General features: G+C 48.8%; 1 protein-coding gene across 1 annotated transcript in view; it reads left to right on the top strand.

Annotated features, from left to right (window-relative positions):
* Window positions 1–22,647, top strand: part of csmd2 (CUB and Sushi multiple domains 2) — an 899,615-nt gene that overhangs the window by 693,104 nt on the left and 183,864 nt on the right. The window lies entirely within an intron of this gene.

The raw sequence follows: 22,647 nt of genomic DNA, 5'->3' as shown, positions 1-22,647 counted from the left end.
ATTAACAGGATGACATGGGTGACCTAATTCTAGATCAATTAACAAGATTACATGGACAGGGGGTGACCTGATTCTAGATCAATTAACAAGATTACATGGACAGGGGGTGACCTGATTCTAGATCAATTAACAAGATGACAGGGGTGACCTGATTCTAGATCAATTAACAGGATGACATGGGTGACCTAATTCTAGATCAATTAACAGGATGACATGGACAGGGGTGACCTGATTCTAGATCAATTAACAAGATGACAGGGGAGACCTGATTCTAGATCAATTAACAGGATGACATGGACAGGGGTGACCTGATTCTAGATCAGTTAACAGGATGACAGGGGTGACCTGATTCTAGATCAATTAACAGGATGACAGGGGTGACCTGATTCTAGATCAATTAACAGGATGACAGGGGTGACCTGATTCTAGATCAATTAACAGGATGACAGGGGTGACCTGATTCTAGATCAATTAACATGATGACAGGGGTGACCTGATTCTAGATCAATTAACAGGATGACAGGGGTGACCTGATTCTAGATCAATTAACAAGATGACATGGACTGGGGTGACCTGATTCTAGATCAGTTAACAGGATGACAGGGGTGACCTGATTCTAGATCAATTAACAGGATGACAGGGGTGACCTGATTCTAGATCAATTAACAGGATGACAGGGGTGAATGGATTCTAGATCAATTAACGGGATGACAGGGGTGACCTGATTCAAGATCAATTAACAGGATGCAATGGACAGGGGTGACCTGATTCTAGATCAATTAACAGGATGACAGGGGTGACCTGATTCTAGATCAATTAACGGGATGGCAGGGGTGACCTGATTCTAGATCAATTAACAGGATGACAGGGGTGACCTGATTCTAGATCAATTAACAGGATGACAGGGGTGACCTGATTCTAGATCAATTAACAAGATGACAGGGGTGACCTGATTCTAGATCAATTAACAAGATGACAGGGGTGACCTGATTCTAGATCAATTAACAAGATGACAGGGGTGACCTGATTCTAGATCAATTAACAGGATGACATGGACTGGGGTGACCTAATTCTAGATCAGTTAACAGGATGACAGGGGTGACCTGATTCTAGATCAACTAACAGGATGACAGGGGTGACCTGATTCTAGATCAATTAACATGATGACAGGGGTGACCTGATTCTAGATCAATTAACAGGATGACAGGGGTGACCTGATTCTAGATCAATTAACAAGATGACAGGGGTGACCTGATTCTAGATCAATTAACAGGATGACAGGGGTGACCTGATTCTAGATCAATTAACAGGATGACAGGGGTGACCTGATTCTAGATCAATAAACGGGATGACAGGGGTGACCTGATTCTAGATCAATTAACAGGATGACAGGGGTGACCTGATTCTAGATCAATTAACATGATGACAGGGGTGACCTGATTCTAGATTCTAAATCAGCACTGATCTACTCTGACACTTAAAGGAGCCCCTTCACTCCAAGGCCTTTTACATCACCAAATATATCTCCAGAGGATACATATTTTCAGAGTGCATCAGACATGGGTAATAATTTCTGACATAATATATATATATTTCCCCATCAGACATGGAAACCAATGTCTGACATAATATATATATTTGGTACCCATGTGCCCTGCATTTTAAACGCAAATAGATATTTCATTGATGTACATGGAACATTTGGTTGGAAGATTGAGGTCCACACCAATATCTCACTGTGCAGGTGGATCAAAGAGCATCAATCCATCACACCTGACCCCGTCTTAAGCTGTCTCATAAAACCTTACAACACTTGTGTGTGCGCTCTCTCTCTCTCTCTCTCTCTCTCTCTCTCTCTCTCTCGCTCTCTCTCTCTCTGTCTCTCTGTCTCTCTGTCTCTCATTCTCTCAGTCTCTCTCTGTCTCTCTCTGTCTCTCTCTCTCTCTCTCTCTCTCTCTCTCTCTCTCTCTCTCTCTCTCTCTCTCGCTCTCTCTCTCTCTGTCTCTCTGTCTCTCTGTCTCTCATTCTCTCAGTCTCTCTCTCTCTCTCCTCTCATTTCAAGGGGCTTTTTTGGCATGGGAAACAAATGTTAACATTGCCAAAGCAAGTGGAGTAGATAATATACACAAGTGAAATACACAATAAAAATGAACAGTAAACATTACACTCTCTCTCTCTCTGTGTGCTGTGCTGTTGTGTCCCATGAGAGGGGAGGAGACTGGTGAGTTGTCATACACGCCGTAGAGTCAGCCTCCCCAAGGACCCAATGATAGTCTTGTTCCTACAATCCTAAGGTGTGATAATGGGGAGAATGCCTCCTCGGGCACCCACTCAGTGGCTCAATGACAGACACTATTCTCTCTCTCTCTCTCTCTCTCTTTCTCTCTCTCTCTCTCTCTCTCTCTCTCTCTCTCTCTCTCTCTCTCTCTCTCTCTCTCTCTCTCTCTCTCTCTCTCTCTCTCTCTCTCTCTCTCTCTCTCTCTCTCTCTCTCTCTCTCTCTCTCTCTCTCTCTCTCTCTCTCTCTCTCTCTCTCTCTCAATTCAATTCAATTCAATTCAATTTGCTTTATTGGCATGACGTAACAATGTACATATTGCCAAAGCTTGTTTACAATGTAAAAATGAGAATCAAAATTGTCAACGGGACAACAGTAACAACAATAACCAAGGGTCAAAATAACCATACATTCAACAATAACAATAAACATACAGTAAAGGACATGTGCAGGTTGATTGGTCTGTCAGACACTGTCCCTCAACTTATGGCAGGCAGCAATGTAGTGCGCTGCCAACCCACAGCTCTCTGCGTCCTCCCCCAACAGGACGGGTAGCCTATCCTCATCAGAGAGGTCTTTGAAACCTTGAATAAGAGTTTCAAATTTGGGGAAATGACACTCTCTAATTGTTTTCTATTTTTGACATTTTGTCAGGAAATGCAGCTCCGTCTCAGGTTCTGCTATTGTGCAGTGGTTGCACAGCCTTTCCTCTACAGGGAGCCAGGTTTTCCTGTGTCTACCCTTCTCAATGGCAAGGCTGTGCTCACTGAGCCTGTACTTTGTCAAGGTTTTTCTAAAGTTTTGATCAGTAACCATGGTCAAATATTTAGCCACGGTGTACTGTCGATTTAGGGCCAGATAGCACTGCATTTTGCTCTGTGCTTGTGCCTGTGTTTCCCAATAAGCAATATAGTTTTGTTTTGACTGTGTTGTAATTTGGTTTATCCTGATTGATTGGATGTTCTGGTCCTGAGGCTTCAGTGTGTTAGTAGAACAGGTTTGTGAACTCAGCCCCAGGACCAGCTGGATGAGGGGACTCTTTTCTTTGCTCAGCTCTTGGCATTGCAGGGCTTGGTAGTGATATGAGAGGGGGTCACTGTATTTTAGATGTTTCCAAAACTTAATTGCTCTTTTTTGAGTTTTTATTATTAGTGGATATTTGCCTAATTCTGCCCTGCATGCATTGTTTGTAGTTTTCCTCTGGACATGTAGGAGAATCTTACAGAACTCTGCATGCAGGGTTTCAATGGGATGTTTGTCCCATTTGATGAAATCTTGTTTTGCAAGTGGACCCCACACCTCGCTGCCATAAAGTGCAATTGGTTCAATGACATATTCAATTCGTTTTAGCCAGATTTTAATAGGTATTTCAATTTGAATTTGCTTTTTAATTGCGTAGAATGCCCTGCGTGCTTTCTCTCTCAGTTCATTCACTGCTTCATTAAGGTGTCCAGTTGAGCTTATTTTTAAACCTAAGTAATTGTAGTGTGTGCAGTGCTCTATATATTTTGTACCAATTGAGAACTTTGGTCTAATTCCCTGAGATCTGGATCTTCTCTGGAAAATCATTATTTTAGTCTTTTTGGGGTTTACTGCCAGGGCCCAGGTCTGGCAGTACTGCTCTAGCAGGTCCAGGCTCTGCTGTAGGCCATGTGCTGTGGGTGACAGCAGGCATAGGTCATCGGCGAAGAGTAGGCATTTAACCTCTGAATTATGGAGACTAACACCAGGGGCTGAGGATTTTTCTAGAATAGTGGCCAATTCGTTGATGTAAATATTAAAGAGTGCTGGGCTCAGATTGCAACCCTGACGAAGGCCCCGCCCCTGGTTAAAGAATTCTGTTCTTTTCTTGCCAATTTTAATGCTGCACGTATTGCCAGTATACATTGATTTAATTATGTCATATGTTTTACCCCCTACACCACTTTCAATAACTTTGTAGAACAGTCCTGTGTGCCAAATAGAATCAAATGCTTTTTGGAAGTCGATAAAGCAAGCGTATATTTTGGTATTATTTTGGTGGACATGTTTATCTATCAGGGTGTGTAGGGTGTAAATATGATCGGTCGTGCGATGTTTTGGTATAAATCCAATTTGGCTTTTACTCAAGACATTGTGCTTATTAAGGAAGTTTAGAACTCTTACATTTATAATACTACAGAAAACCTTCCCCAGGTTTCTGTTCACACAAATGCCTCTGTAATTGTTAGGGTCAAATTTGTCTCCGTTTTTAAAGATTGGGGTTATGAGTCCTTGATTCCAGATGTCAGGGAAATAACCCACACTCAGGATCAAATTAAACAGTTTTAATATAGCCAATTGAAATTTTGCACTAGTGAGTTTGAGCATCTCATTTAGGATGCCATCAGGTCCGCATGCCTTTTTAAATTTGAGAGCCTGAAGTTTCTTATAGAGCTCCTGGTCAGTAATTGGGGAGTCCAGTGGATTTTGATTGTCCTTTATAGCTCTTTCTAATCCATTCAACTTCTCATTAATTTGGCGTTGTTCTGCGTTTGTGTCAATTTGAACGGTGTTGTAGAGTGTTTTAAAATGGGTTGTCCAAATGTCACCATTTTGTATCGCTAATTCCTCTTGTTTAGATTTTTAAATTTTTTTCCAATTTTGCCAGAAGTTGTTTGTGTTTATGGACTCCTCAATTAGCGTCAGCTGCTTTCTGTTGTACTGTGCTTTTTTGGTTCTGAGTGTACGTTTATAGAGTTTTAAAGTCTCACAGTAATGAAGGCGTAATTCACCATTATTTGGGTCTCTGTGCTTTTGGTTGGATAGTGTTCTAAGTTTTTTCCTTATAATTTTACAATCTGCATCAAACCAGTTGTCATCTGTGATCTTTTTTGTTTTGTTTTTTATCAATTTCAATTGTGCTTCTTTTGCCGTTTGCCTGAATATATAGTTGATGTTTTGTACTGCTAGATTGATGCCTTCTTTACTGTGAGTGAATGTGGTATCCAGAAAGTTATCTAAGAGTGTTTGGATATTTTGGTTCCAGGTTGCTTTCTGGTATTCTTCTGTGCTGTTTTGGGTATTCTGGTATTCTTCTGTGCTGTATATAGTGAGAGATAAAGTGAGAGGCCATATGAGAAAGACAGACAACTCAAAATAAAGAGAGATCGGTGTCTGCCGAGAGAGAGAGAGAGAGAGAGAGAGAGAGAGAGAGAGAGAGAGAGAGAGAGAGAGAGAGAGAGAGAGAGAGAGAGAGAGAGAGAGAGAGAGAGAGAGAGAGAGAGAGAGAGAGAGAGAGAGAGAGAGAGAGAGAGAGAGAGAGAGAGAGAGAGAGAGAGAGAGAGAGAGAGAGAGAGAGAGAGAGAGAGAGAGAGAGAGAGTTCCAGTTGGCTAACCGAAACTACACTACAGAATTAGAACAGTGATTCCACCACCGTGTTTAATCTGCCCACGCTATGTACCATCTAGGAACCAGACACGTGGGATGGTGTGTGTGTGTGCGCTCGCGCCTCCTCAGTGTGTCCGTGTGCATCCACGTGCGTGTGTCCATGTGTGTGTGGTTGTCAAGGCTAAAAGCAGTGATTTGATAGTTGCAGCTGCAGCTTGGATATCCCATGCATTTCAATGAGCTTTCCTCACTGCCCTCCAACTCCCTGGGAGAATCTCAATGCCGTATCCTCGCCTCCTCTCTCCTCGCCTCCTTCTCAAAACCTATTGGATGAGAAAGCCAGAGGTCCCTCCCCTCTGACCTCCTCCAATGAGTTTTGAAAAAGAAGATTCTCTCTCTTAGACAGATTCCCCTCCTCCCCCTAGTCTTGAGCCTTGTGCTCATTTGGCAGTCTCTTTCTTTCCTCTCCTTTCCAGCTTTCTAAACTCTCTCTCTCTCTCTCTCTCTCTCTCTCTCTCTCTCTCTCTCTCTCTCTCTCTCTCTCTCTCTCTCTCTCTCTCTCTCTCTCTCTCTCTCACTCTGTCTTTGTCTCTCTTTTAGATTTTAGATTATTCAAAGTAACCACCTTTTGCCTTGATGAAAGGGTTGCACTCTCTATGCCAGTCTCTCAACCAGCATCACCTGGAATGCTTTTCCAACAGTCTTGAAGGAGTTGTCACATATGCTGAGCGTACTTTACACCACTGCTAGTGGTGACTGTTGAACAGTCTGATGGCCTGGAGATGAAAGCTGTTTTTCCAGTCTCTCAGGTCCCAGCTTTGATACACCGGTACTGTCTCTGCCTTCTAGATGGTAGTGGGGTGAACAGGTGACCGCACCACCCTCTGGAGAGCCCTGCGGTTGCCTTACCAGGCGGTAATACAGCCTGACAGGAAGCTGTCAATGGTGCATCTGTAGAAGTTGGTGAGGGTGTTAGGGGCCAAAGCCAAATTTCTTCAGCCTCACCACACCGTCTGTGTGGATGGCCCATTTCAGGTTGTCAGTGATGTGCACGTCAAGGAACTTGAAGCTTTTCACCTTCTCCACTGTGGTCCTGTCGATGTGGATAGGGGCGGGCTCCCTCTGCTGTCTCCTGAAGTCCACGATCAGATCCTTTTGTTTTGTTTATGATGAGGCTATTTTCTTGGCACCACTCCGCCAGGGCCTTTCTCGCTGTCTTTCTCGCTGTCTCGTCGATGTTGGTAATCAGGCCTACTACTGTTGTGTCATCAGCAAACTTGATGATTGAGTTGGAGACGTGTGGAACCACGCGGTCATGGGTGAACAGGGAGGTACAGGAGAGGGCTGAGCACGCACTCTTATGGGGCCCCCCGTGTTGAGGATCAGCGTAGCAGAGGTGTTGTTGCCCACCTTCACCACCTGGGGTCGACCCGTCAGTAAGTCCAGAACTCAGTTACATAGGGCGGGGTTCTGACCCAGGGCCCTGAGCTTAGTGATAAGCATTCTAACAAAGGTGTTCCTCTTGTCCAGGTGTGATAAGGCAGTGTTCAGTGCGTTGGCGGTATGCAAATTGAAGTGGGTCTAGGCTGACAGGTAAGGTAGAGGTGATATGATCCTTAGCTAGCCTCTCGAAGCACTTCATGATGACAGAAGTGAGTGCTACGGGGCGATAGTCATTTAGTTCAGTTACCTTTGCTTTCTTGGAACAGGAACAATGGTGTACATCTTCAAAATAAGTGGGGACAAGAGGCAGGGATAGGGAGACATTGAAAATGCTTTGAGGACGCTGGTCTGGGCCGGCAGCCTTGCAAGGGTTAACCCGTAAGAGTCTAAACCCTGAAAAGGGCTAGACAGTCTTTTGTTTCTCTCCAAATGGTTCCTGGTACCTTCATATGAGTCATGTCTGTGGATGTCCTATATGAGTCTTGTCTGTGGCTGTCCTATATGAGTCTTGTCTGTGGCTATCCTATATGAGTCATGTCTGTGGATGTCCTATATGAGTCTTGTCTGTGGATGTCCTATATGAGTCTTGTCTGTGGCTGTCCTATATGAGTCATGTCTGTGGATGTCCTATATGAGTCTTGTCTGTGGATGTCCTATATGAGTCTTGTCTGTGGATGTCCTATATGAGTCTTGTCTGTGGATGTCCTATATGAGTCTTGTCTGTGGATGTCCTATATGAGTCTTGTCTGTGGATGTCCTATATGAGTCTTGTCTGTGGCTATCCTATATGAGTCATGTCTGTGGATGTCCTATATGAGTCTTGTCTGTGGATGTCCTATATGAGTCATGTCTGTGGATGTCCTATATGAGTCTTGTCTGTGGATGTCCTATATGAGTCTTGTCTGTGGCTGTCCTATATGAGTCATGTCTGTGGATGTCCTATATGAGTCATGTCTGTGGATGTCCTATATGAGTCTTGTCTGTGGATGTCCTATATGAGTCTTGTCTGTGGATGTCTATGAGTCGTGTCTGTGGCTGTCCTATATGAGTCTTGTCTGTGGATGTCCTATATGAGTCTTGTCTGTGGATGTCTATGAGTCTTGTCCGTCTATGTCCTATATGAGTCTTGTATGTGGCTGTCCTATATGAGTCTTGTCTGTGGATGTCCTATATGAGTCTTGTCTGTGGATGTCTGTGAGTCTTGTCTGTGGATGTCATATATGAGTCTTGTCTGTGGCTGTCCTATATGAGTCGTGTCTGTGGATGTCCTATATGAGTCTTGTCTGTGGATGTCCTATATGAGTCTTGTCTGTGGATGTCCTATATGAGTCTTGTCTGTGGATGTCCTATATGAGTCTTGTCTGTGGATGTCCTATATGAGTCTTGTCTGTGGATGTCCTATATGAGTCTTGTCTGTGGATGTCTGTGAGTCTTGTCTGTGGATGTCATATATGAGTCTTGTCTGTGGCTGTCCTATATGAGTCGTGTCTGTGGATGTCCTATATGAGTCTTGTCTGTGGATGTCCTATATGAGTCTTGTCTGTGGATGTCCTATATGAGTCTTGTCTGTGGCTGTCCTATATGAGTCGTGTCTGTGGATGTCCTATATGAGTCTTGTCTGTGGCTGTCCTATATGAGTCTTGTCTGTGGCTGTCCTATATGAGTGTGAAACTGGTTGAACGTACAGACACAAGTTGCCAGATTGGCTGATCTGACTCCAGACAAGTTCCAGGACTCTTGTGGGGGTCGTAGAGCACAACGGATAAGTCTTGTATCGAGACGCCATGTTGACAGGGATAACCCACTTATTTATATATTTCTCTCTTTCTGCATTATTTTCTGGTGGATGCCTTGTCACGCTCTCTTTCTCGATAGTCTGACTATAACACTCTTTCCCTCTATCTCCCTCTCTCTCTCTCTGTCTCTGTCTCTGTCTCTCTCTCTGTCTCTGTCTCTCTCTCTCTCTCTCTCTCTCTCTCTCTCTCTCTCTCTCTCTCTCTCTCTCTCTCTCTCTCTGTCTCTCTCTCTCTCTCTCTCTCTCTCTCTCCCCCTCACTCTCTCTCTCTCTCTCCCTCACACTCTCACACTCTCACTGTCTCTGTCTCTCTGTCGCTGTCTCTCTCTCTCTCTGTGTTTATATTTTCTTCTCTCCCTACAGTCTCTCAACAGTAATATATCCATAATGTAGACAGTCTCCTCCCACTTCACCTTGGTCTATTGTGTTGTAAACACAGGGGAGTTCATCTCTCTCACAAAGCTTCGTTAACACCACTGAGGCACTGAGCTGCATCAACAGAAGAATGACAGTTGGTAAATCCATTAAGGTGACACAACAGGCTATGTTTATTCGATTTATCCAATCCTCCTCCTCTTTATCCCACGGCACAGCGGACAGCTTTTTTGGTTAAACCGACGTAATCACATTCAACAAGATTGTATTTCACAACTACTAACTTCCTTATTCCACTTCCGCGTCTCTCTGACTTCCAGAGCTGATCAAGACTGGTCAAGCTGGGAATTTATCATTTCTGTTCAGTACTAAACTTCTACTTCTTGTTATTATTAAAGGCATTCTGACTTATAGGTACCTTCTCAGAAACACCTTCTCAGACGTAACCACGTTATGCCCCCTAGCCTAAACTAAAGTCCTGTGGTGCATTTGGGTCGTTTCACCGATTTTAGGTGCCTTTTTGAGTAGTAACTTTGTTTACAATTGGAATTAATATTTTTTTTTAAATGTACATTCTGCCATAAAGAGTACCTGTTCAACTTAATAAAAACACATCGTCTCATCTCAAGAGGTAAAATTAAACAATTACTATAGTTAGTGCCAAATAAATTCAATAAATAAATTAACCCTGAAACAGGGTTGACGATTTCATCCTAAATCAACCATGAATCCCCTTGTGAAAGGGGTAAAGGAAACGTGTTGTAAGCCATGAATCCCCTTGTGAAAGGGGTAAAGGAAGCTTGTTATAGCCATGAATCCCCTTGTGAAATGGGTAAAGGAAACTTGTTGTAAGCCATGAATCCCCTTGTGAAAGGGGTAAAGGAAGCTTGTTGTAGCCATGAATCCCCTTGTGACAGGGGTAAAGGAAGCTTGTTGTAGCCATGAATCCCCTTGTGAAAGGGGTAAAGGAAGCTTGTTGTAAGCCATGAATCCCCTTGTGAAAGGGGTAAAGGAAGCTTGTTATAGCCATGAATCCCCTTGTGAAATGGGTAAAGGAAACTTGTTGTAGCCATGAATCCCCTTGTGAAAGGGGTAATGGAAGCTTGTTATAAGCCATGAATCCCCTTGTGAAAGGGGTAAAGGAAGCTTGTTGTAGCCATGAATACCCTTGTGACAGGGGTAAAGGAAGCTTGTTGTAGCCATGAATCCCCTTGTGAAAGGGGTAAAGGAAGCTTGTTGTAGCCATGAATCCCCTTGTGAAAGGGGTAAAGGAAGCTTGTTGTAAGCCATGAATCCCCTTGTGAAAGGGGTAAAGGAAGCTTGTTATAGCCATGAATCCCCTTGTGAAATGGGTAAAGGAAACTTGTTGTAGCCATGAATCCCCTTGTGAAAGGGGTAATGGAAGCTTGTTATAAGCCATGAATCCCCTTGTGAAAGGGGTAAAGGAAGCTTGTTGTAAGCCATGAATCCCCTTGTGACAGGGGTAAAGGAAGCTTGTTGTAGCCATGAATCCCCTTGTGAAAGGGGTAAAGGAAGCTTGTTATAGGCCATGAATCCCCTTGTGAAAGGGGTAAAGGAAGCTTGTTGTAAGCCATGAATCCCCTTGTGACAGGGGTAAAGGAAGCTTGTTGTAAGCCATGAATCCCCTTGTGACAGGGGTAAAGGAAGCTTGTTGTAAGCCATGAATCCCCTTGTGAAATGATAATGGAAGCTTGTTGAGGACAATTGAATGCAAGCCTCAGATGTGTTTATTTTATTGTGAAAACATTTCTGTCTGTCTATTGGTTAATAGGGTTAACGTGTTATGATCGACGCGCTCAGGTTTCCACCACAAAACAACGGAAAATGGCCCAAAAAGATTAGAACAAGCTCATCTGCTTTTACACATACGATTTGAATGTTCGATATTCAATGTTACTTTAGAATTATATTATTTTTTTAAGCAAAAGTTTTAGCGATATTAAAACAAGAGTTCAGTTCATGTAAAAGGGTTGACATTAAAATGAGGGCCAGCGTTTTATTTATATATATATATGTTTTACCTTAAAAAAAAAAAATGAATCACATTATTTAAATAGTCATGTTAAGACAGCAACAAAAAAGCTAGAGCGTTACAATGATGGTGACAACATGGAGACGTTGATGTTTAAGTGGGTTATAATATTCCTAGAGGGACATGACAAAACTTCATTTTAGTCTTTATTGATGTGTGACCGACCGTCTCGATTCTGACGTAGAAATTTGTATTTTATTTTTTTACATTGGATAAAAGTAGAGACTCATAACTAGAAAATGGTATATCATACACTACTGTTGAGGAACAATGGGAAAGTAATTCTGCTTTGAAAGTTGATAAACTTGTAACCTCACTTTTGAGAAAAGGGCCCTTGAATGTTTGGTACACCTACTGGTGAGCTCTTCTTTGTCTACACCCATTCAGAATCGTTCACACCCTCTTAAACCTTAGCTCCACCCATCTCTTTAAGGATTCACATGTGAGGCCATGTGCTAAACAGAGTGAGGTAGTGTAGTAAACAACCAAAGATTTCAAGACTAAAGGATGTACGTCTATCGACATGTCTGTAGACAGTTGCCACGGTGACATCATAAACATTCTATTGTCGTCCGACATCAAACTTGTCGTTATGAAAAAGTATTAAAACAAAAACTACAGGCTGCATGACATCAACAGCCTGGTGGTCCAAAAATAGCATTTATAAATGAATTTAGTATACGTCAATATACTAGCTAGCTTGTTAGTTAAGTTAGCTGGCTAGCCAGTTCAAATAATGACGTCATATAGCTGACAAATTCTTAACTTTAGCTAATTTAAATTCATTATAACATAAACTCAGAACCAGGTCATTATTTACAAGTTAATGGTGAGCAAATTACAGAAAATAACTTAAGGTTGTGAGTGTGACGAAATAAAAGCGGGGCATTATACTGGATAATTTTAGAACTTGTACACAGTCTCTTTTACATTATATCCTAATTATATCCTAATTATATCCGTTATATCCTAATTATATCCGTTATATCCTAATTATATCCGTTATATCCTAATTATATCCGTTATTTCCTTATTATATCCGTTACATCCGTTATTTCCTAATTATATCCGTTATATCCTAATTATATCCGTTATATCCTAATTATATCCGTTATATCCTAATTATATCCTAATTATTTCCGTTATATCCTAATTATATCCGTTATATCCTAATTTAACTTTGCTGCATGTTGTTCTTCACATTATCGTCTCTAAACACACAGTATATCAAATCAAAGTGTATTTTGTCACATGCACAGGATACAGAAGTTGTAAACAGTACAGTGAAATAGTTAGTTGCATTGTGGAAGTATTTTGTTTAGACGTGTAGATGGCTAGCTAGCTAAACAATTAGCCTCCCATCTCATAGCGTTACAAAGATGCAGGAATCTGCAGGTAGCTAAAGATAACCAACTTGGTTCAATGTTAGCTAGCTCGATAACTAGCAATGCAAATGGATTTATGAGATACAAATAATAGTTCCACACAGATCGTACACGTAACATTAGCTAGTGAGCCAGCCGGCTAACTTTAGCTAGCTAACAATAGGCTTTAACTTGCAATGAAACAACTTTTCAGATAAAATTAGAAATGTATAACATTTGAAAATGTATCTAGACTATCTTACCAGTATACATGGATGGACGCTTCTCCCTCTCTTTCACGGATGCCATGGTTACCCTTAGTTTGAAGATGTAATCCGGGGACAGGTGTTTTATATATCTGTGTGTTCTCTTTTCGACTTTTTCGATCTGCATTTTTTGTAATCAAACACCATAATTTTCTCAATCTCCTTAGCGTTCACACTCTTCTAATACTCAGTCGGCACGATTGTCCTCCAGAAAAGTGGAGAGAGTATTAGCTACAGTTTTGTAGTTCTTCATGATATCTTTCCATAAAGTATTACCCAGACAAACCGAACAGCTTATGTTATAGACAGAAACAAGCTACATGGCAGACCAATCAGAACTCATCTCTCGGCATGTCCAGCCCATCCATTATCTCAGCCAATCATGGCTAGCGGGGAAGGTTCCTGACTTTTTCCCGTGACTAAACCAACTAGGCTCGTAATTTAACAATTGTATTCATATTTACAGATGGCATACAAGTTTGTTATTGTGTCACATGAAAGTTCACATGTTCCAAAAAGACATTTCTGCCAAAAAACGCATTTTGATAAAGAAAGGCATGTGTTATTGACTGTGCGTTTGTTTATGTGTAACTCTGTGTTGTTGTCACACTGCTATGCTTTATCTTGGCCGCAGTTGCAAACGAGAACTTGTAAATAAAGGTGAAATAAAAAAAGTTAATAAAAAATATAGGGAATAGTGTGCCATAGGACTGAGGTCTAAAATGGTCCACTACATAGGGAATAGGGTGCCATTTGGAATAAAAGGGACATAGCAGCATAGTGAAGCTCCTCTCTTCTCTGTCTCTCTGTCTCTCTGTCTCTCTGTCTCTCTGTCTCTCTGTCTCTCTGTCTCTCTGTCTCTCTGTCTCTCTCGCTTTCGCTCTCTCTCTCTCTCTCTCAATTCAATTCAATTTACTTTATTGGCATGACATAACAATGTACATATTGCCAAAGCTTATTTTGGATAGCAGCATAGTGAAGCTCCTCTCTTTCTGTCTCTCTGTCTCTCTGTCTCTCTGTCTCTCTCTCTCTCTCTCTTTCTCTCTTTCTCTCTCTCTCTCTCTCTCTCTCTCTCTCTCTCTCTCTCTCTCTCTCTCTCTCTCTCTCTCTCTCTCTCTCTCTCTCTCTCTCTCTCTCTCTCTCTCTCTCTCTCTCTCTCTCTCTCTCTCTCTCTCACTCTCTCTCTTTCTGTCTCTTTTCTGTCTTATATGATCATCTCCACTGCTCAGAGTGTGAAACATGGGAGATGTCTCTCTGAAAGGTCAATGTCACCATGTGTTTTATCCAACTGATCCGTTAGGTGCATTTTACTACAGGGATTAATAGACTGCTCTCTGTCACTCTGTAAATAGGAGAAGTACTACTCCCTTTAGTGAACTGCTGTCAGATAACGACAGGGTGGTACAGACGTCAACGTTCCTCTGAAGAATCCTATTATTTGACGTAAAGGTTTGACAGATATTCACTTTACAGCCTTCCCCATTCAACATGCACTACATGTGTGTAACTAAAATAGCATGAAGGTAGGTCAACTCTTCTGTTCACACTAGGGTACTACCTTTACATACCCCTGTGCAACAGATGAGGTAACTTGTTTTCAGCCTCAGGCATTAAACATGCAACATAAAGGTTCATAGAAGTAGCATAGCTTAGCATGCTCTCAGCTGGCTCCATCCGTACATTAACTCATATAGAAATAGCATGGCTTAGCATGCTCTCAGCTGGCTCCATCCGTACATTAACTCATATAGAACTAGCATAGCTTAGCATGCTCTCAGCTGGCTCATATTGAACTAGCATAGCTTAGCATGCTCTCAGCTGGCTCCATCCGTACATTAACTCATATTGAACTAGCATAGCTTACCATGCTCTCAGCTGGCTCCATCCGTACATTAACTCATATTGAACTAGCATAGCTTAGCATGCTCTCAGCTGGCTCCATCCGTACATTAACTCATATTGAACTAGCATAGCTTACCATGCTCTCAGCTGGCTCCATCCGTACATTAACTCATATAGAACTAGCATAGCTTAGCATGCTCTCAGCTGGCTCCATCCGTACATTAACTCATATAGAACTAGCATGGCTTAGCATGCTCTCAGCTGGCTCCATCCGTACATTAACTCATATAGAACTAGCATGGCTTAGCATGCTCTCAGCTGGCTCCATCCGTACATTAACTCATATTGAACTAGCATAGCTTACCATGCTCTCAGCTGGCTCCATCCGTACATTAACTCATATAGAACTAGCATAGCTTAGCATGCTCTCAGCTGGCTCCATCCGTACATTAACTCATATAGAACTAGCATGGCTTAGCATGCTCTCAGCTGGCTCCATCCGTACATTAACTCATATAGAACTAGCATGGCTTAGCATGCTCTCAGCTGGCTCCATCCGTACATTAACTCATATTGAACTAGCATAGCTTAGCATGCTCTCAGCTGGCTCCATCCGTACATTAACTCATATTGAACTAGCATAGCTTACCATGCTCTCAGCTGGCTCCATCCGTACATTAACTCATATTGAACTAGCATAGCTTAGCATGCTCTCAGCTGTCTCCATCCGTACATTAACTCATATTGAACTAGCATAGCTTAGCATGCTCTCAGCTGGCTCCATCCGTACATTAACTCATATAGAACTAGCATAGCTTAGCATGCTCTCAGCTGGCTCCATCCGTACATTAACTCATATAGAACTAGCATAGCTTAGCATGCTCTCAGCTGGCTCCATCTGTACATTAACTCATATAGAACTAGCATAGCTTAGCATGCTCTCAGCTGGCTCCATCCGTACATTAACTCATATAGAACTAGCATAGCTTAGCATGCCCCCAGCTGGCTCCATCCGTACATTAACTCATATAGAACAAACAATCATATTATGCATTTACTCCCTCGCCACGACTGATGTGGCCTGCGGCGCCCATTTACTCCCTCGCCACGGCTGATGCGGCCTGCGGCGCCCATTTACTCCCTCGCCACGGCTGATGTGGCCTGCGGCGCCCATTTACTCCCTCGCCACGACTGATGCGGCCTGCGGCGCCCATTTACTCCCTCGCCACGGCTGATGCGGCCTGCGGCGCCCATTTACTCCCTCGCCACGACTGATGCGGCCTGCGGCGCCCATTTACTCCCTCGCCACGACTGATGCGGCCTGCGGCGCCCATTTACTCCCTCGCCACGGCTGATGCGGCCTGCGGCGCCCATTTACTCCCCGGGGCTGATGCGGCCTGCGGCGCCCATTTACTCGCCACGACTGATGCGGCCTGCGGCGCCCATTTACTCGCCACGACTGATGCGGCCTGCGGCGCCCATTTACTCCCTCGCCACGGCTGATGTGGCCTGCGGCGCCCATTTACTCCCTCGCCACGACTGATGCGGCCTGCGGCGCCCATTTACTCCCTCGCCACGACTGATGTGGCCTGCGGCGCCCATTTACTCCCTCGCCACGACTGATGTGGCCTGCGGCGCCCATTTACTCCCTCGCCACGGCTGATGCGGCCTGCGGCGCCCATTTACTCCCTCGCCACGGCTGATGCGGCCTGCGGCGCCCATTTACTCCCTCGCCACGGCTGATGCGGCCTGCGGCGCCCATTTACTCCCTCGCCACGGCTGATGTGGCCTGCGGCGCCCATTTACTCCCTCGCCACGGCTGATGTGGCCTGCGGCGCCCATTTACTCCCTCGCCACGGCTGATGCGGCCTGCGGCGCCCATTTACTCCCTCGCCACGACTGATGTGGCCTGCGGCGCCCATTTACTCCCTCGCCACGGCTGATGCGGCCTGCGGCGCCCATTTACTCCCTCGCCACGGCTGATGTGGCCTGCGGCGCCCATTTACTCCCTCGCCACGACTGATGCGGCCTGCGGCGCCCATTTACTCCCTCGCCACGGCTGATGCGGCCTGCGGCGCCCATTTACTCCCTCGCCACGGCTGATGCGGCCTGCGGCGCCCATTTACTCCCTCGCCACGACTGATGTGGCCTGCGGCGCCCATTTACTCCCTCGCCACGGCTGATGCGGCCTGCGGCGCCCATTTACTCCCTCGCCACGGCTGATGTGGCCTGCGGCGCCCATTTACTCCCTCGCCACGACTGATGCGGCCTGCGGCGCCCATTTACTCCCTCGCCACGGCTGATGCGGCCTGCGGCGCCCATTTACTCCCTCGCCACGACTGATGTGGCCTGCGGCGCCCATTTACTCCCTCGCCACGACTGATGTGGCCTGCGGCGCCCATTTACTCCCTCGCCACGGCTGATGCGGCCTGCGGCGCCCATTTACTCCCTCGCCACGGCTGATGCGGCCTGCGGCGCCCATTTACTCCCTCGCCACGGCTGATGCGGCCTGCGGCGCCCATTTACTCCCTCGCCACGGCTGATGTGGCCTGCGGCGCCCATTTACTCCCTCGCCACGGCTGATGCGGCCTGCGGCGCCCATTTACTCCCTCGCCACGGCTGATGCGGCCTGCGGCGCCCATTTACTCCCTCGCCACGACTGATGTGGCCTGCGGCGCCCATTTACTCCCTCGCCACGGCTGATGCGGCCTGCGGCGCCCATTTACTCCCTCGCCACGACTGATGCGGCCTGCGGCGCCCATTTACTCCCTCGCCACGGCTGATGCGGCCTGCGGCGCCCATTTACTCCCTCGCCACGACTGATGCGGCCTGCGGCGCCCATTTACTCCCTCGCCACTGCTGATGTGGCCTGCGGCGCCCATTTACTCCCTCGCCACGACTGATGCGGCCTGCGGCGCCCATTTACTCCCTCGCCATGACTGATGCGGCCTGCGGCGCCCATTTACTCCCTCGCCACGACTGATGTGGCCTGCGGCGCCCATTTACTCCCTCGCCACGGCTGATGTGGCCTGCGGCGCCCATTTACTCCCTCGCCACGGCTGATGCGGCCTGCGGCGCCCATTTACTCCCTCGCCACGACTGATGCGGCCTGCGGCGCCCATTTACTCCCTCGCCACGGCTGATGCGGCCTGCGGCGCCCATTTACTCCCTCGCCACGACTGATGTGGCCTGCGGCGCCCATTTACTCCCTCGCCACGACTGATGTGGCCTGCGGCGCCCATTTACTCCCTCGCCACGGCTGATGCGGCCTGCGGCGCCCATTTACTCCCTCGCCACGGCTGATGCGGCCTGCGGCGCCCATTTACTCCCTCGCCACGGCTGATGCGGCCTGCGGCGCCCATTTACTCCCTCGCCACGGCTGATGTGGCCTGCGGCGCCCATTTACTCCCTCGCCACGGCTGATGCGGCCTGCGGCGCCCATTTACTCCCTCGCCACGGCTGATGCGGCCTGCGGCGCCCATTTACTCCCTCGCCACGACTGATGTGGCCTGCGGCGCCCATTTACTCCCTCGCCACGGCTGATGCGGCCTGCGGCGCCCATTTACTCCCTCGCCACGACTGATGTGGCCTGCGGCGCCCATTTACTCCCTCGCCACGACTGATGCGGCCTGCGGCGCCCATTTACTCCCTCGCCACGACTGATGCGGCCTGCGGCGCCCATTTACTCCCTCGCCACGGCTGATGCGGCCTGCGGCGCCCATTTACTCCCTCGCCACGACTGATGCGGCCTGCGGCGCCCATTTACTCCCTCGCCACGGCTGATGCGGCCTGCGGCGCCCATTTACTCCCTCGCCACGGCTGATGCGGCCTGCGGCGCCCATTTACTCCCTCGCCACGGCTGATGTGGCCTGCGGCGCCCATTTACTCCCTCGCCACGGCTGATGCGGCCTGCGGCGCCCATTTACTCCCTCGCCACGGCTGATGCGGCCTGCGGCGCCCATTTACTCCCTCGCCACGACTGATGTGGCCTGCGGCGCCCATTTACTCCCTCGCCACGGCTGATGCGGCCTGCGGCGCCCATTTACTCCCTCGCCACGACTGATGTGGCCTGCGGCGCCCATTTACTCCCTCGCCACGACTGATGCGGCCTGCGGCGCCCATTTACTCCCTCGCCACGACTGATGCGGCCTGCGGCGCCCATTTACTCCCTCGCCACGGCTGATGCGGCCTGCGGCGCCCATTTACTCCCTCGCCACGACTGATGCGGCCTGCGGCGCCCATTTACTCCCTCGCCACGGCTGATGTGGCCTGCGGCGCCCATTTACTCCCTCGCCACGACTGATGCGGCCTGCGGCGCCCATTTACTCCCTCGCCACGACTGATGCGGCCTGCGGCGCCCATTTACTCCCTCGCCACGACTGATGTGGCCTGCGGCGCCCATTTACTCCCTCGCCACGGCTGATGTGGCCTGCGGCGCCCATTTACTCCCTCGCCACGGCTGATGCGGCCTGCGGCGCCCATTTACTCCCTCGCCACGGCTGATGCGGCCTGCGGCGCCCATTTACTCCCTCGCCACGGCTGATGTGGCCTGCGGCGCCCATTTACTCCCTCGCCACGGCTGATGCGGCCTGCGGCGCCCATTTACTCCCTCGCCACGGCTGATGCGGCCTGCGGCGCCCATTTACTCCCTCGCCACGACTGATGTGGCCTGCGGCGCCCATTTACTCCCTCGCCACGGCTGATGCGGCCTGCGGCGCCCATTTACTCCCTCGCCACGACTGATGCGGCCTGCGGCGCCCATTTACTCCCTCGCCACGGCTGATGCGGCCTGCGGCGCCCATTTACTCCCTCGCCACGGCTGATGCGGCCTGCGGCGCCCATTTACTCCCTCGCCACGACTGATGCGGCCTGCGGCGCCCATTTACTCCCTCGCCACGGCTGATGCGGCCTGCGGCGCCCATTTACTCCCTCGCCACGACTGATGCGGCCTGCGGCGCCCATTTACTCCCTCGCCACGGCTGATGCGGCCTGCGGCGCCCATTTACTCCCTCGCCACGACTGATGCGGCCTGCGGCGCCCATTTACTCCCTCGCCACGGCTGATGCGGCCTGCGGCGCCCATTTACTCCCTCGCCACGGCTGATGCGGCCTGCGGCGCCCATTTACTCCCTCGCCACGACTGATGCGGCCTGCGGCGCCCATTTACTCCCTCGCCACGGCTGATGCGGCCTGCGGCGCCCATTTACTCCCTCGCCACGACTGATGCGGCCTGCGGCGCCCATTTACTCCCTCGCCACGGCTGATGCGGCCTGCGGCGCCCATTTACTCCCTCGCCACGGCTGATGCGGCCTGCGGCGCCCATTTACTCCCTCGCCACGACTGATGCGGCCTGCGGCGCCCATTTACTCCCTCGCCACGGCTGATGCGGCCTGCGGCGCCAATTTACTCCCTCGCCACGACTGATGCGGCCTGCGGCGCCCATTTACTCCCTCGCCACGGCTGATGCGGCCTGCGGCGCCCATTTACTCCCTCGCCACGGCTGATGCGGCCTGCGGCGCCCATTTACTCCCTCGCCACGACTGATGCGGCCTGCGGCGCCCATTTACTCCCTCGCCACGACTGATGCGGCCTGCGGCGCCCATTTACTCCCTCGCCACGGCTGATGCGGCCTGCGGCGCCCATTTACTCCCTCGCCACGGCTGATGCGGCCTGCGGCGCCCATTTACTCCCTCGCCACGGCTGATGCGGCCTGCGGCGCCCATTTACTCCCTCGCCACGACTGATGCGGCCTGCGGCGCCCATTTACTCCCTCGCCACGGCTGATGCGGCCTGCGGCGCCCATTTACTCCCTCGCCACGGCTGATGCGGCCTGCGGCGCCCATTTACTCCCTCGCCACGGCTGATGCGGCCTGCGGCGCCCATTTACTCCCTCGCCACGGCTGATGCGGCCTGCGGCGCCCATTTACTCCCCGGGGCTGCTGAGTGGAGGACGGCTCATCATATTGCCTGTAATGGAGTGAGTTGAATGTATGAATTCAATGTATTCCAATCCAGCCATTACTTTGAGCCCGACCTCCTTAATTAATGTGCTACAGGCCGCCTGTGACACACACACACACACACACACACACACACACACACACACACACACACACACACACACCACGCCACACGATTATTCATATGCAGCTGTGATAATGTTTGTCTGTATTTAAACCGTTCTCGTTCACGTCTCCCTCAGGGTTCGCAGCTAGCACATCTGATTCAAAGTCATCAGTTCTTCATCACTGTAATGGAGAGCCTCCACCTACTACTGCTGCTGCCAGGTTAACCTACTGTCACTACCGCTGCCTCGAGGCAGACTAGGAGACACAGGTTAACCTACTGTCACTACCGCTGCCTCGAGGCAGACTAGGAGACACAGGTTAACCTACTGTCACTACCGCTGCCTCGAGGCAGACTAGGAGACACAGGTTAACCTACTGTCACTACCGCTGCCTCGAGGCAGACTAGGAGACACAGGTTAACCTACTGTCACTACCGCTGCCTCGAGGCAGTCTAGGAGACACAGGTTAACCTACTGTCACTACCGCTGCCTCGAGGCAGACTAGGAGACACAGGTTAACCTACTGTCACTACCGCTGCCTCGAGGCAGACTAGGAGACACAGGTTAACCTACTGTCACTACCGCTGCCTCGAGGCAGACTAGGAGACACAGGTTAACCTACTGTCACTACCGCTGCCTCGAGGCAGACTAGGAGACACAGGTTAACCTACTGTCACTACCGCTGCCTCGAGGCAGACTAGGAGACACAGGTTAACCTACTGTCACTACCGCTGCCTCGAGGCAGACTAGGAGACACAGGTTAACCTACTGTCACTACCGCTGCCTCGAGGCAGACTAGGAGACACAGGTTAACCTACTGTCACTACCGCTGCCTCGAGGCAGACTAGGAGACACAGGTTAACCTACTGTCACTACCGCTGCCTCGAGGCAGACTAGGAGACACAGGTTAACCTACTGTCACTACCGCTGCCTCGAGGCAGACTAGGAGACACAGGTTAACCTACTGTCACTACCGCTGCCTCGAGGCAGACTAGGAGACACAGGTTAACCTACTGTCACTACCGCTGCCTCGAGGCAGACTAGGAGACACAGGTTAACCTACTGTCACTACCGCTGCCTCGAGGCAGACTAGGAGACACAGGTTAACCTACTGTCACTACCGCTGCCTCGAGGCAGACTAGGAGACACAGGTTAACCTACTGTCACTACCGCTGCCTCGAGGCAGACTAGGAGACACAGGCTAACCTACTGTCACTACCGCTGCCTCGAGGCAGACTAGGAGACACAGGTTAACCTACTGTCACTACCGCTGCCTCGAGGCAGACTAGGAGACACAGGTTAACCTACTGTCACTACCGCTGCCTCGAGGCAGACTAGGAGACACAGGCTAACCTACTGTCACTACCGCTGCCTCGAGGCAGACTAGGAGACACAGGTTAACCTACTGTCACTACCGCTGCCTCGAGGCAGACTAGGAGACACAGGTTAACCTACTGTCACTACCGCTGCCTCGAGGCAGACTAGGAGACACAGGTTAACCTACTGTCACTACCGCTGCCTCGAGGCAGACTAGGAGACACAGGTTAACCTACTGTCACTACCGCTGCCTCGAGGCAGACTAGGAGACACAGGTTAACCTACTGTCACTACCGCTGCCTCGAGGCAGACTAGGAGACACAGGTTAACCTACTGTCACTACCGCTGCCTCGAGGCAGACTAGGAGACACAGGTTAACCTACTGTCACTACCGCTGCCTCGAGGCAGACTAGGAGACACAGGTTAACCTACTGTCACTACCGCTGCCTCGAGGCAGACTAGGAGACACAGGTTAACCTACTGTCACTACCGCTGCCTCGA

The sequence above is a fragment of the Salvelinus alpinus genome, chromosome 29 (assembly GCF_045679555.1).
Source record: "Salvelinus alpinus chromosome 29, SLU_Salpinus.1, whole genome shotgun sequence".
Classification (NCBI taxonomy): domain Eukaryota; kingdom Metazoa; phylum Chordata; class Actinopteri; order Salmoniformes; family Salmonidae; genus Salvelinus; species Salvelinus alpinus.
The sequence above is the reverse complement of the archived record's forward strand: the minus strand, read 5'-3'. Positions and strand labels throughout refer to the sequence as shown.